The sequence below is a fragment of the Ylistrum balloti genome, unplaced genomic scaffold, assembly GCF_031769215.1.
Source record: "Ylistrum balloti isolate Yb309-2 unplaced genomic scaffold, AGI_CSIRO_Ybal_v1 Utg371142, whole genome shotgun sequence".
Taxonomy (NCBI): Eukaryota; Metazoa; Mollusca; class Bivalvia; order Pectinida; family Pectinidae; genus Ylistrum; species Ylistrum balloti.
This window is the reverse complement of record NW_026782626.1, coordinates 150,199-163,418: the sequence shown is the minus strand read 5'-3', so window position 1 is coordinate 163,418 and position 13,220 is coordinate 150,199.

Below are 13,220 nucleotides of genomic sequence, written 5' to 3'. Positions count from 1 at the left end.
AAGTCTTCTAATCCACCCGAGCTTAAGAGAATATATAAAGGCTGTAACATTGACCACTTTAAAACCACCATCAATGTTATCCTGGGCAACAACTTCTCTTCTTACTTTGTCAGTTTTACTGTTCCAAAGAAATTTATATAGCACTGAGTTTAATGTAGAGACAAACTTGTCATCAGGGTTTGGGAGCGAGATAAATAGATGGTTAAATTGTGAAACCAAAAGAGATTTAATTCTGTTTATTTTACCAATAGGGGTTAGTAATCGTCTTTTCCAGGAGCTATCCCTTCCCCATAGTAAGTTATGTTCAGGAAGGAATTGGTTTGTGCTGAAATTTTGAAGCCAATCCACACCACTTGAGTTTTTGAAATACAGTCAAACTTCGATGAATCGATCTTCGATGATTCGATATTCTCGCTGTGTCGATATTTTTACTTGGTCCCGACTATTTTCCTTATATATTTGTACTTAACTCACTACTCATGAATCGATCATTTATGTTTCGATATTCTCGGTGTTTCGATAATTTTCTACAGTACAAGTCATATAAATTCGTTCAAAATCACCATGAATAAATCGATCAAAATTTACCTGTGGTCACTGTGCTCGATGGTCAGTCGACCGAAAAAAATTCACACCTGTAGCGAGACCCTCCAGCGTTAATCTTTTGTTTACCGTTACGGTCGATCAGGACAATGGCATTTTACCACCTCTTGTATACAATTAGTCAATGACCAATAATTAGTTTGAACAGTAATATATGTTATGTTAGAAAGATTGATACATACACACGCCGAATTGAGGCAAGTGTTATTATTGTCAAATCACATGACGCCATTTTGAGATGTTATGGTAGTACTAATTACCGTACTGTAAAAACATGCGGAACGCACCTTACTCTCTAGAGAGATGGCTTGGTTGCTAATGGTGATAGTGTTTAAGAGTACTAAATAACTGACAGTGCCAATTTCGTGCTTTTCGTGACATGTGATTTTTCTGTTCCGTAAAATACATTTACCCATTTCGTCATTTACGTGTGATACTTCATTGCCATGTACTTCGAATGTTTCATGTTATTTATTGTTGTTTGGTCGTAATAAAATTCAATTTAACTGTTTTTGATTGTTGAGTCTTTATTTAAATCATTAATACACACATAATTGTTATCTTTTGTCTAAAACATAATGAAAAAAACTTTTAAATACGGACCCCTATTACGTGGACCAGCTATTTGACTGAACTATTTTTGTATCGAAGTCACGATGTATCGATATTTTTATGACGGTCCCTTGAATATCGAATTATCGAAGTTTGACTGTATTAATTTTTAATCGTGATATGCTTGCATAAAAGTTAAGCTCTGTAATTGATTCCTTCAGTGACCTTTCAGACCCATCAAGTGCCATTGAAGTGTCATCTGCAAACTGTGACAGAAGTATAGGACAGCCATCGACATCGATTCCCTTAATTCTCTCATTGTTTCTTAGTTTAATTGCCAACATTTCGGGCACATATAGGGGGCGACTGGGACCCTTGTCGACAACCCCTTTTTATTTCAAAAAAAGAAGACCACCCTGAAAAATTGTAACACTAGCTTTAATATGTAATGTTTTGACCTAAGAGATTAGACCATTCCCGAAACTAAAAAACCTGTCAATTATTTCATTTAAAACAGTTTTATTCTGTGTGCTACTGTGCCAGCAGAAGAAATTTTATATATAAAAATGTACAACATTAAGTAATGAAACGGGTCTCCATTTTTTTTAAATAAAATGTATGGGCTTATCTCCCTTTGGAATACATGAGATAATGCCACGCCTTTCAGAAATAGATAAACAACCATTTTCATATCCTAAATTAAAAAATCTGACCACAAAGTTCCCTACATGTTTCCAAAAACATTTGAAGAATTCAGAAGTATAGCCTTCTATTCCTGGATTTTTGTTATTTTTCATACCTCTCAAAGTTGTACTGGCTTCTGCTAGTGTGATAAGACCATCTAGCTTTTCAGAATCACATGGACTACTTTTATTTACATTGTACGGTTCAGAAAGATCATTCAGGTCAATATCATCTAAGTCATTATTCGAATCATAAAGATTCTCATCGAATTTATAAACTTCTTCCTAAATATTATTCTGGTTTTTTTTATTATTTTCCCATTTTCTAATTGTAATTTAGGTATAACTTTAGAAGTGATGTTTCTGCTTTCTAGACTACAAGAATAACTTATAGGCTTTTCCACCTCTTCAATCCACCTTGCATGTGATCTAATTATGCTGTCTTTGATTTTCTTTTCCCCGATTGACTGTAATTCTCTTTTTTAGCTTCTAACTCAACTATGTTTGCTTCATCTTGCTCTTCCATAACCTGAACTGCTTTCTTAAGGATGTCCTTTCTGATATTTTGTTGTTTTCCCCTATGTATTGAGTAGGATATAGTTTTACCTCTAATATTCATCAGTAATGTTTCAAGAAATAGTTGATCATCTATCAAAATGTCAGAATCTGAAATATTATCTAAATTAATAATATTATAAACTGAGAGACAATATTGAGCTTTTGTCTCAATAATACAAGTTTTCACCATATTTACGTATGTAGTAGAGTATTATTAAACTTCCATACCCCCTTAGCAGCTATAAATTCATTGGGTTTTAAGGATATTGTTGGGAAAGAATGATCCGGCCGATAGCCAGATTCTATACTTGATTTGTTAGTCTAGTAGAGCTTGTTTAAGTGGATTGCTTTTCCTCCATGTGTACCTCCTCATATCTTCATGTTGCTCTCTAAAAAATATCTACCAAGCCAAACTTATCAATGATTTCTAAAACCTTATCTCTGGCTTTAGGAACATTGAGATTCTTATAACTTTTATCATAATCAGGTTTGAGGTTCAGGACCAAATTAAAATCACCACAGATAACGATATATCTATTCATAAAGTCTTCAACCGTTTCAATAAGACTATCGTAAAACTCGGCGTCGCCACATAAATTCTATCTCTATGTCTAAGGCCAAAAAAATCCCAATATTATCTTTTTATCAATTTTTATAGTCTAGATATGTTGTCAAAGACTTTATTAATACATTTACTGTTACCATTGAAATAGATAATTCTCATAATAAATTTCAGTTTTTTTTCTGGGCCAATGCTCTGAAACGTTCGAGATAATTGCACAAAACGTTTTACACTTATCAAGCAAGTAATAACTTTTGTTTTTTAGAAGTTTTCCATTTAAATTCCTTTTTTTGTTACAATGGAAACAAATAGGCCAAATTACAAAGTTCGGTTCTTTTCAGACCAGTTCTCTTAAACCGTTCAAGGTAATTACCCAATACTTAAAACTTTGTACATGCATCAAGCTAGTGCTCTAGTAGAAATTATCAATTTCAATACACGTGTACTTTGTATGGGTATGGAACAATTATAAATAACAAATAGAAATTAAACTTAGACGTGATATCAACATATATATATATGATTGTGTATCTTTCTTTTAAACAGTGGGGCGCGGGGATAATGACACGCTTTGCGTTATCTTGTCGTCTTTTGTTCTTCTTTGTCTGCCTTCATGTTATAAAATTGTATGTGCATGACTTATTTACATAAGGAAACTTTATTATTTCAACTTATAAAACACACTTGTTGTAAGCATGTGAGGGGTCTAACTTTGGGTGGACACTTGTATCCCTTCGGGAAATCGAACCCTGAATGGCTAGGTTGAAAGACAAGACTATGCCACCAAACCACAGTCTGATCATGATGGTGCATTGTTTCCTAGAAGAAGAAGATGTGTTGTTGTTGTTGTTGTATATTGTATGTGCCTATGTTGTGTTAAAATCTTGCGAAATGTACAAACAATTTTAAAAACAAACACGCTTTAGTGCAGACCTGGATCAGGCTGTTCAAAATGTGCATCTTGTTGACCAACTTGCGCTCGCTTTTAGGCAACGCCTATTTCATATTATTTTCCTGTTCTTTAGTAAAATGATAAGAGAAATCATAATTGCGTTTTTTCTTGTCCCCAATACCTTGACAATTTTCGATATTGATAATGAATGCCTACCAAATGAGAAGGGAAAAGCAGTGGAAGTAGTGAGAAATGCCCAACATATCAACCAATGCAAGACCCCGGCTCTGCGTGCGCCGAATTACTGCAAAAAACTTCACTTGATTTCTATATTATAGACATACCAATCATCAGAATGATAGGGCCAATATATCACAAACACGCACCATCCATAGCAAAGAAACACTTATATCTACATGCAGAATTCACAAAAGCGGCATAAATCAGGAGAAAATCCTAATGGCATCGGCGTGCCAAGTCAGTCACCGATATTGCTATCTATACGTCACACGTACATATATACAATCATACGTAATTGGAATCTTCCTTAAGAAAGGTTTCTGTGAGTGGCATGCCATAAAAATGTCTTCTTTTTCTTCCATCATTCAGAAGAGCTTGCCGCCCCATCTATACGTTCTATACGATCTGCTGGTTGATCTTGGTGAGATGTTCGAAGTCTTCTTTAACTTCGTCCGGGCTTTGATTATGTTATTTTATATATATATAGAATACATTTCTGTCACAACTAAATAGAAATTAATCACAAACTAGGCCCCATTATCAAATTCCATACACAGAGATCATGCTTAGTAATGTTAATTACTCATCATTTGTCAATTTACTATAATGGGGAGGGGGAGGAATAAGAAAAGCTTTATCACACTCAGTCTAATGTGGTCAATATATCATGGAGAACAGTTAAGGTTTTCGTGTGGGTTTTTTTCTAGATTAGCATATGGTTGCATCAGAAATGATATAGAATTGTTTATGATGAATTTTTATATTAAACTGAGATGCTAAGATTTTCTTTGTGAAGTTAAACATGCGTAACTCCAGTAATTGGGCGAAATTTTTCTGATATTTTTTTGTCTATAAATGCTATGAAGTGCCGCTTCAGATACATGAGGTTGTTATTTAAGCGTTAGTTATTACTGCTTGCGAGAGATAAACTCGTAATTCGCGTGCGTGATCCAAGGGAGACATTCCGAAAGCCACTCTGATAGGTTTTCTTTTATTTTGCAAAGTAGAGTAACGCAAATACAAAAGAAGAAGAAAGAAAGAGACAATTAAACAACATATTAAAATAACATATCATTGATCTCTTCCTGATGTTTCGAGCTCTGCGTAGATATCACAACAGACATATGACACTCATCAAAACATTGAAGAAAATGTTATATTTAACAAAACCTCCATAATCGTGTGCCCCGGAAATTTACTTGTTATTAAATATCATTAAACCAAGTTTGGTTGGCTTAACACTTTAACAGTAAAGTGCAGATTAAACCTTACATCAGCACATATTAGTATTAGAAAAGGTCCCAAACAGGTGATTCAGAATTCTCCCACAGGTGAACGTGCTGTTTCACGATTAACTATGGTTTTACCCGAGTACTCGCGTACCACAACACCTGTATTTTTGTCATCTTAGCCTTCACCTGTCTTATTTTATCTCATACTTATAAGGGAAGAGTTTTAAAAAATGAAACTTGTCATACATTTTATGAAGTTACAGTTCATGATTTCTGATTATGAATATTTTTATTGTTTTTATCAAATTTTGTACGAAATATTTAAGTAATCAAATATTTCAATTCAGCAGTTGTGGCTGTTTTATTCCATAAATTGAAAATTAAACTTTTAAAGATGAATTTAGATAGAATTTTTCATGTAATCTTTATTTTACTTTTTTTTTCCATTGTAGATGTAAAATAAGTGGTTTTATTGTATTTATCATTATGTTATAGACCAGTAAGTTGAAACTTTTTAATCTGAATTTTTGTTAAATATTTACCCTTTATTGATAGTAATATTAAAGGTTGTTAAGTTTCTACATTTAAAGTCACATATGTATTAGCTTTGCAGTTTACTAAATACAAAGTAATTATAGGAAAACAACATAAGAGATATGTAGTTTTAATGTTTAATGTTAATCTAGTCATTTAATAGACAGTGAATTCGAAACATCACCAAATAGAAACAACATTCGTAGTATCACTTAATAACTGTACAAATATGAGATAAAGTGATTTTTATTTATTTTTTATAAACGCAATCTGTTTTATATCCATCAAGTCATTTGAAAGTGTCATGGATGTATAATGAAATTTAAATTGTAAATTTAATATAGTTTTGTTCATGTGAACTAGAGTTCTTTGTTTCTATATTAATGATGTACTGGATGTTTGGGGAAAATTGTAATGATATTCTCCTATGTCTGTAAAAATAATGGGCCACTTCCAATTACCTGAGTGAAACACGATAATATGTTTATCGCGTCTGTAACTAAACTATAGTAACTATAGCACAGCATTCCGACAAGGTGTTTTTTTCTTGAGGCAGCGTGCTGTGTAGCTTTCTTCGCATTCTTAAGATGTGGATAAATCACATGCACCACTAACGTATTTGATTCATCAATTCACAGCTGACAGTACATTGCACATTAAGGCATCCAAATATGATCCGTTTCGACATGGGATCATAATTCACCTGTTCCGTACACACCAGCAAGTATGTGCAGTTGCCGCGGTTATCAGAATGCTCACCGGAAGAAACATTAAAGATTGTTATCCTTCGGATCCGCTTTTTGCCATTCATTCTATCGCCTTAACTTGTCAGATGTTCATTGACAGACAATGATCCGATTACGACTAAATCATTCACTGTACCACTCTTTCAGAATAGGAGCTGCTACTACAGCAGCACGGCCAGATGTCCCCGATCATATTATCAAGATGCTGGAAACTGGCAGTCGGACAACGACTGTCGATATATCCATACCCTCATCACCTTCTCTAAAAATGCTCAGATATCAATATGCATGACGTCATTTGATGTTTAGAAGCACTAAGGCTTCATGTGTTTATGGAAATGCGAGTGTGTACTCATTATAGGGTGATTATACCTATAATTAGTACTATATATCCCATTGGATTTATGTGTAGTAATGTGTTAGACTGCCAACAATTACCCGGGATTTATGTGTACCCATTTAGGGCGAGTATATTTGTAATAATCACCGTATTCCGTCGGATTAATGTGCATAGTGACAAACAAATTTGTCAATTTCCTTGGAAATATGTGTGTATCCGTTAAGGGCGAGTACATCTAAACGGTACTATTGTGGCTTTAGCTCCTCCCTAACATATAATGGGGCTTATGGAACACATATTGTAACACCAGGCACTGTGTAGACCAGTTTCCAATGAGGATTACAAATGGACTTACTTCACATGATGCTGAACTCTATATTTAACTAAATCCTGATGTTCAGTTATTTCAACATGTGTCGCTCTCATTATATGACATATAGACATTTCCCATTATTACAGAGATAGCATACCTCTGTTTAAACCATGCTGTATAATAATGTCATAGGTTTCCGGGTGGTTCTGGGGATGATATCCCTTTTCCCTTTTTCGGGTCCTCGTATCATCAAATGCATACTTATCATGTATCTCCTTTGGACCATAAAGCAGTTAACTGGCACCATGAAATAACATATACAATGTATTGTTAATTATGCCAGTCTGCTGCTTTACACCCCAAATCAGTTAATCCAACTGCAGAATATAGGATTAGCTGGACTGCATAAATCAACTCTATACAGTACAGGGTAAGACAATAAGTCGAACCCAAGGCCCAAGTGATGTATCTCCCACCCTTCGCTGACTCCTGGAATGACCAAGTTATGGTATCCATCAGCTTCCGGTCAGCCATAGTTTCAAGTCATGTTCGCCACAGGTTGTTGGCCATAGCTTTTCAGTACCATGCTCTTTAGTTTAACGGGGTTTATAGCTCTCTGCTATATCCCATCAGGTCCTATACCTCATGCCAATGTATATGATGCTGATATATTTTAATAGATCATCTAGGAAGACATTTAAAAGGAAAGCGACAGTACAGAGGAGGAATTCTTTTCTGGAAGCAAATGTAGTTAAGGGGAAAATGTCAAGTATGAATCTTCTATGAGCTCAAAAGAGCAAGGGGGATGGAAGGATATTGTAAGTGATTCGCATATTGACTTAACAGTAGACGAATGTATGGATCTGTTTATAATGGATCTGACCTTAAGATGTCTGACAGAATTCATGACATGACCATTTTTCACAAGGATCTTTTGACCTTAATACTATCAAGGAATTACAGCAGAAAACCCCAACATGGTTGCATGATCGACTATCTGCATAACGGAAATTTACCTACTTCTCAAAAGAAGGAAAGGAGGATTAGGATGGAAAGTTCAGATTACGTACTTATAAGTGATGTCTTGTTCCATTCGTGTGTTACCAAATGCAAAAGAACAAAATCTCTTCAACAATATCAGCTTGTGCTTCCTGAAGTGATAATCAAGGCTGTTATTCAACTGCATTATGAAACACTTATGGCACAACATGGGGGAATACAGCTAACGGTAGACAGCGCAAAGGATTCGTATTACTTTCCAGGTATGGCAACTCGTGTCGCGGAATATGCAAGATCGTGTCCACGATGCCAAGAGCGTAAAGTTACTAGGACGCATACAAAATCTGGAATAGTTTCATTTCCTACACCGTCCCGTTCATCTGAGGTTTGGTAAATTGAATATGGGCCAGTATCCATTTCCCTGAACGGAAATTCATATGTGTTCACGGCTGTGGATCAATTCAGTAAGAACCTCTATGCTGTTCATATTCAGAATAAAGACGATGTTACAGTCTCATAGGCAATAGCACTATTCGGAACATGTAGCACTGTCCTGTCAGACCACGGATCTGAGTTCATTTTCTCTTGTACCGAAGAAGTGTGTCGCCTACTTGATATAAGGTAGGAGTATACACCAAGCTTTACGCATCATTGTCTCGGTTCAGTAGAGAGGACATATCAGCACTGGCGGAGCGTTTGACACCCTTCATCCAAGACGACCACCAATGGGACAAAGTTTTATCCTCGGTTGTTTTTTACTCTGTGAAGAATACAGTGAATGCGACATTGGGATATAGTCCGTTTGAAATAGTGTTCGGGTTTCGTCCACACTTTCCATTGTCTAATTACAAGTAATTAAGTAACTCAGCCAAGGCCTCCTATGTAGAACGAGCTAATTCAAAGGTTCATCCGCTTAATCTCACGAAAGGTGACTATGTATACTTACTCAAGACTCCTTCAGGCCCAGGTCAGAAGTTTCAATCACGTTATTCTGGTCTATATGTTTTACAAAATGTCATATCAGATAATCTAGTGCGTTTACTAGATAAAGAAAATGATATACATAAGGACAGACTGAAAGTTGCTTTTGTGCGGGTTCCAGAGCCTACAGGCTATTTACTTCCAGATGTAAAATCAACAAATGTTTCAAATGATGGACTCCAGGATGTATACATTTCTAATACAGATAAAGATCAACTTCCACAGGGGAGTGACTTTGACCAACCTACAGCTGTTGATTTTACCCAAAGAACATGTGTTAATTCTTCACAGTGACAAGGATTGTCTAACGACACGACAGATGCAAAATTCACTCAAAATTCACTGGAAAGCCCAGCGGCCCAGTTTCTGTAGAAAACAATGGTAGTACATCGGTTTCCACTCTACTTAGACTAATTCGGAATCTGTTTCCCAAGCTTCCGCTGTCCCATCAACATCCTAAGAGGGAATCTGGGTCTGCCAATGGATCACCAGATAGTCTTGAGAAAGAGTCCACTCCACCTTCGATTCTAGGTTCTCTTGGTCGTCCACAACGTTCTCGTCAGAAGCCGCTTCAATACAGGGACTCAGATCATGTGGATCCTGCAGGGCTCTCTTCTTCATATCCGATCATAGAAAAGTCAAACGTGTCCTTGCGTTGAGGAAATAAGGACAGGACTTTGAATATCTCGTACATCTAAATAGGGAACCATCTCAAAATGCGAAATGGATTTCTTTTGTAGAGTTGGACATCAGAACAAAGGCAAAGATTCGCGGTAGGCCACCTCCTCTTGTGTAGGCTAGTTTATCAACAATTTCTGTTTTGAACATTTGAATTATGTAAAATTGTTTGGATCCTTTTGTTTATTTAGCATTGTATGAATAGTGGATGAGATATGTGGCATTTGAGCAATTGACAATATATATGTACCAGTCGTGATGTTATAGGTGCAGTTGACTCAAGGAAATCTCATAATCGAAGTACATATTGTACTGAGTATATGAATACTCCTGTAAGCAACATAAATGCGCTGAAATTTCCTAGTTGAGGTGGAACATATATCTAGTTGTATCATGATCAGTTAACAATACTAATATGTAGATTTTGCATGGGTTCTTGTACACAAACTGCTGAACTCCTTCACAGAGTACTAAAATGGAACATACACATTGCAATCGATCACATATTATAATGTGTTGAATTTAGATACTGAACGCGAAATCATGTCATGTTATGGTTACAGTCACAGTTATTTGTATTTCGTTCCTATTCTTTCTGTATGATTTTTGGATAGCCTTTTAAGGAACACTGACATGTTTTGTAAAATATCCTGACGAAACTTCACAGTAATTTGATCAATGTCTAATGGAAGGAATCCATTTATGACTGTTGGGTTATTGATTCAATAATTTAAGTGTTATATTGTTGATTTTGTATCTAGTTATATTAATGACTCCCTTCTACACCCATGACAAAATTGTATCAACAATTTAGAATTAAAAGGGACGTATGCTATGGATATGCATATAATGGGTTATAGAAGGGAGACAACTCCATCTGCCTTACATTATGTAAGTGAAATGTTTAGATCCCTTGGTGGGAAATCTCTAAAATAGAGGAAGAAGAAAAAAACAAAATTTAAAAATGGAAGCATGTTCGTCGCAGAGAAAATAGTTGATTTTTATTTTTTAAAAAAATCCTCTCACAGTTGAAGCTAAGCCATAAAGCCGACGGTCACGTCAATATTCATTACTGTTATTTTGTTTCGTACATGAATTACACGGAGCAAACTGGTGCCCATTCTAAAAGAGGAACTTCGGCTGTTCACAGTAGATTACGAAACAGTTCCTTTAATGGCAGTTGTGTAATATAATCATATAATTATATCAGACTTATAAGTAAAGTGAAATTCTATTCTTACGCATTATCGATTTTGTGTGTATAACTCCTGCGGTGTAATTGACAAAGAGCTGAAGGCACGTTTAGACGTTTAGGTCATGTAGGTCATTCGATATTTTAATTTGTATAGAATATGAGTGAATGCGTACGCTAAAAGTCGATCGACATGAGCAATACCTGGAATTTGTTCAGAACGTATGTTCTTTTCAAACTGTGTTAATGGTTTATAAATTTGTAGTATGCAGGCTTCCAACCCGTGAAAGTACAGTTATTAATGGTAAGTCCTCATGTTTAGTAAAAATGTCGTTTTTTTTCTGATTTACTAGTGTTTGTATTATTTTGATAATGCATATGAATTATACCCAAATATTACTTTCATAAGAAATGTTGATAACGGTTCGGTATGTATGCATGTATCAACATGTTCATAATAATGGAACTAATTATTTGAATTGCCATTTTCAGGCTTCTTTTTATTGATATGAAGGTGCATATTATTATGTTTATTCTGTTTTGTCTTGATGTTATGATATGGACATCACTGATAACAAATAAGCCTGTTTAATTCATTGATAACGAACACGAATGATGAAATCTCTGATAATAAATGTGAATGATGAAACCACATATGAGGAATACATATGTATAATTCACTGAAATTAAACACGTATATCTAATGCGCTGATAATGAATACAAATGATGTAATCACTAATATATATATTAAACGTGCTGATAACAAATATTCATCGATATTGTGTTGATAATGAATGTTCATGTTTATAAATTTGATAATGAATATTTATGCTTACAATGTTGAAAATGAATATAAATGTTGATAATGTGAACGATATAAATTAACGGTTTCAGTGCTAATAATATATATAAATGTTCACAGTATTAATTATGAATATTTACATTTACAGGTTTGATAATGAATATTTATGCTCATAGTGTTGATAATGAATGCATATGTTGATATTGTTAGAGACATAAATGTGCATTTATAGTGTTAATGATGAATATGTATGTTAACAGTTTGATAAAGAAAATGTATTGTAATAGTTTTGATAACGAATATGTATGTTTATAGTTTAGATAATGAATATGTATGTTTATGGTTTAGATAATGAATATGTATGTTTATGGTTTAGATGATGAATATGTATGTTTATGGTTTAGATGATGAATATGTATATTTATTGTTTAGTAATGAAGATGTATGTTTATAGTCCTTATAATGAATATGTATGTATACAGTTTAGATAATGAATATGAATATTCATAGTTTAGATAATGAATATCTATATTTATGGTTTTTATAACAATCATACGATTTATTTTTAAGTTATAGATACTGCAGTACCAGTAATTATGTGTTGAATGTGATAAACAACTTATATTTTAATGTGTTGTATGTACTGAAACGTAATGTGTAAATGATTCTTCATTAGAGCATGGAACTTTGTTTTTGTAAATAATCTTCAACTAGATCAACCAAAGCTAACAATTTTCAAACATGTATTTATTTATTTTGTAGCATTAAAGGACGCATTCTTTCCAGCCATAATAGGGTAGCACAGTAAAAAAGATTTAAGATATGGGAACATTACTGTGTGGTGGATCAAAGGGTAGGTATATTTTTCATATTGATAAAAATAATAAAACAAACTTATTTTGGCGATTTTCGCGCTTAAAAAAATATTGCGCTAAATAAAGTACATTTAACAGTATTGAGAAATAATTGATATACATGGTATAGGTTAATGAAAGCAAGACGGTAATGTACAATAATATATTATATTTGTGTTAGCATGGTAACCCAGCTCAGAGACTGCAGCTTATCAGATAAACTAAAAACAACAGAAAAGAAATGTTGTCAAATGGTAATTTATTAAATGACAGGAACATTTTATATACAAGCATAATATCAATCAATGTCATTATATAATATATATATCTGAATGATATTAACTTCAGTCTATATGTACTACAAAGGCGGGGTACAAATTATCGGCATACAAACATAAGTTTAATTAGCACAAAAGCATGGATATGTAAGCTGGCTCAAGACAAAACGTAAAAGTGTG